Genomic DNA, 3,833 nt, shown 5'->3' on the forward strand with positions numbered 1-3,833 from the left:
GCTGACTTGCTTTATATGACTTTCACAGACAGAAAGTCAGTGTATTGTATTTTTTAAAAATGATCAAATCCAATACCATCTGTAGTAGACTACTAGGGTGATGAGTTAGCATCAGATGAGCACTCATACAGATAATATCAATGATATTCCTCTGCTGATGACACCCAGCTATATGTGAAAACCAGTGGAGGCTCCTCAGAGAAGGAAGGGGAGGACCATCCCCCTCTGTGATAAAAAAAAAAGAAAAATAGGAAAATATTTTTAACAGTTATCCTTTTTAGATACATCTATACCAAATATACATATTCACGTCACCAAATACAGCGCATTCGGAAAGTATTCATACCCGTTCCCTTTTTCAACATTCTGTTATGTTACAGGCCTATTATAAAATCTACACTACACAAAATTTGCCATAAGGACAAAGCGAAAACACGTTTTTATAAATGTTTGAAATGTATTAAAAATCCAAATCAGAAATACCTTATTTACATTAGTATTTAAACCCTTTGCTATGAGACTCAAAATTGAGCTCAGGTGCATCCTGTTTCCATTGATCATCCTTGAGATGTTTCTACAACTGGATTGGAGACCACCAGTGTTAAATTACATTTATTGGGCATGATTTGGAAAGGCACACACATGTTTATATAAGGTCCCACAGTTGACAGTGCATGTCAGAGCAAAAGCAAAGCCATGAGGTCAAATAAATTGTCCGTAGAGCACCGAGACAGGATTGTGTCGAGGCACAGATCTGGGGAAGGGTAACAAAACATTTCTGCAGCATTGAAGGTCCCCAAGAACACAGTGGCCTCCATCATTCTTAAATGGGAGAAGTTTGGACCAACCAAGTCTCTTCCTAGAGCTGGCTGCCCGGCTAAACTGAGCAATCGGGGAAGAAGGGTCTTGGTCAGGGCCATAGCACTCCACCAATCAGGCCTTTATGGTAGATTGGCCAGACGGAAGCCACTCCTCAGTAAAAGGCACATGACAGCCCGCTGATGTTTTGAACACTGAAGTCCACAAGCGAAGGGAAAAGGTGAGAGGAGGAGAGCATATGGATGCGAGAAGGAATTATACAACGATCAAGGGATCATGCTGTTTCTATGTGGCTTCTATGAAAGTGAACTGTGTTTGCATGTGATCAGGGGTGTATTCATCCCGCCGATTCTGTTGAAAAACGTTTCATAAACGGAAGCAAACAGAACAAAACGGGGATAAACATAACCTGAATGTGTCCAATAGAAACTCATTTGAAACTAAAAGTACTAATGATTACACCCTAGATCAGCTAGATGCGGGCAAAAGTGTGCAAGGCGGTATTGAATGTGCCAATGTCTGTCACCTTGACTACAAAATGTGTCTCGACCTGTGCACCTATGTTGAAAAACGTTCATTCATAGGCTAGGTTGTAGCAACCTCACGAAGTGTACAGGGAAAACTAGAGTATCATGTAGTAGCCTAAACTTATCAATGTTACATTGAGCTGGGTGAATGTAATATAAATGACAGTCACCCAATATGCTGTAATAGAAATAAGGCCATGCCCATAATAAAAAATATATAAAAAATGTGTATCGTCCTCCCTCATCTTAAACAACCCTGATCGCCACTGGTGAAAACTGCCCCAAGTCTCTCTGCTGCCTGTGCTCGTCGAAACACCTGCCTTAAGGAGATAAGAGCTTGGATGAAGAAAAACTCCCTTCAACTTAATAGCCGCAAAACCGAGGCTCTACCCCTCACAGGTCCATTGTATCATTTCAAATCCAAAGTGCTGGAGTACAGAGCCAAAACAACAAAATATGTGTCACTGTCACAACAATTTTGACGCTCACTGTAGACGTGTTCCTTGTTGTGTTTGTAGCGGCAGCTCTGCTTTTTGTTGTTTGTCCCTTTGTTCTTTGTTTCAGGTACCCTGTCTACTTGTGGCCTTATTTCGTGTTTTTTAATTGTATTTATCTTAACGCACTCACTGTGCATTATACATTCAGGGTATTATTATTATGGCTTGGCTGAGGATCCAACTTTTCCCAGACATTTATTTTCTAACGTTAATGGTCCCCAAGCTGTGTTAATTCTCTCCTTATCTGCTCTCCGTGCTCTACTTTTAGAGAACTCATGTGAATGGTGCTTGTTTAATAAAGATAGATGAAAGATGAATCAACATCTGAAAGATCCCATGAGGATAGTACTCTACATGAAATAATACAGTAGCATTGCGTTACTGTAAGACAACAAACACCACCCCATTTTCCTCTCATGTGGCTGAAACTCAACAGGTCATTCCGCTAGGCAAAACAAAAAAGGTCGGCTCTGTAGGCTACTACGAAACCACACTGTATAGTATAACTAAAGAAGATCTAAGCGTATATCCCAATGAAACTGATTTGAGATCAAATAGTTGGTATGCAGACGCTGCATGGACGTTTCACCAGTAAAATGCTGCCAGTCGTGAATTATCATTCACACCTGGCAGCGAGAAATGTGAAGGAAGGAGACCAGAAAAATATGTACCTAACGTAGAGGTAGAGAAACACATGCACTCAGGAAAAAAAGGTCAGGGAAAAGTCAGCTCCGCAGTCACAGCCTTATTACTATTAGTAGTAGCAGTTGGATTAGAATGATTTGAAAGGAATCACAGACACACTGTCATCTTGTTCCTGGCTTTAAACTAACCTACTGTAGTGGACAAAGGCTGTTGGGTTTATAGAGGAGCAGACAGGATCACTATGTTGACGTTCTGCTAAAAGTCCCAGAATCCCCTGAGGATGTCCTGTGATGACATCATGAGAGTTCCACCGGAGCCAGTCTGACCGGGGGTCTTATCACCCTGGCCATCACCCCGCCGCAGTGTCTGAGTCCAGGAGGGGAGACCAGTACACATTTGCCTCTACGGTCAGCCAGGGGGTCACTGACACATACCTGCTGTCAGGGGATACAGAGGGATGTGTTGGCTCATTTTTGAATGACTAACTTGTACGTATGCACCACCACAGGACGCAAACACACAGGCCGATAATATCAACAGATTTCTCCGAATCTCACATGGACACGCGTCCTCCACTCTTGCCTGTGTTAGAACGAGTAGAACTTACATGGCCAGCGCAGACAGGAAATGGTTCTGGGTTCCGAAGTTACATCAGACCCACATTCAGCTCGTAGTTATAGAACATTTGCTGTAAGGACAAATGCCTTTTATTTTCCCATAATGACTGTCGCTCCATGGGTACACTTTACATTGGAATTTACATAAGAGTAAAAGTATTTCTCCTGTTCAAACATGCAGGCCTTGATAACATCCACTGAGCTATCGTGTGTGGTACTGACATTGACATTCATTATGTAAAAGACCCAAATCATGTCAGGGGAACAAGTGAGTACAGCACAGAGACAGAGTAGTGTGGTTTTTGTGGGTGTAACTGGCAATATAGTGTGAAACCAGACACAGGAAGTTTTGGGGAAGATATCCAACAAAGGCTTCAAGAAAAAATAACAATGAGCAAAGATAATAACTAAACCTGTTATAATTTAGCAAATTAAGCAAATTATGACAGCTATTCAATTGAATTTCTGTCGTTTCTATAAAGATTGCAATATCATTGTGTTTATATGCTGTATCTAGGTATACCATTTTAGGTTGATGGTTATATCAAGGCATGGTCGAAGTGTTTTTCCGCTATTGTATTTTTGTGCCAGCAAGGCCTGCACCATTAAGAGTGTGGCTAGTTTATAGTTTTATATGAAGACAAAACAAACATAATTCCAGAGTACAGTCTGGGATATGAATCTCCTTTGGATTATATGGTCCCAAATGTCCTAATAAATATATAGAG

Source organism: Oncorhynchus mykiss, chromosome 14, assembly GCF_057628025.1.
Source record: "Oncorhynchus mykiss isolate SJ-2025 chromosome 14, ASM5762802v1, whole genome shotgun sequence".
Taxonomy (NCBI): Eukaryota; Metazoa; Chordata; class Actinopteri; order Salmoniformes; family Salmonidae; genus Oncorhynchus; species Oncorhynchus mykiss.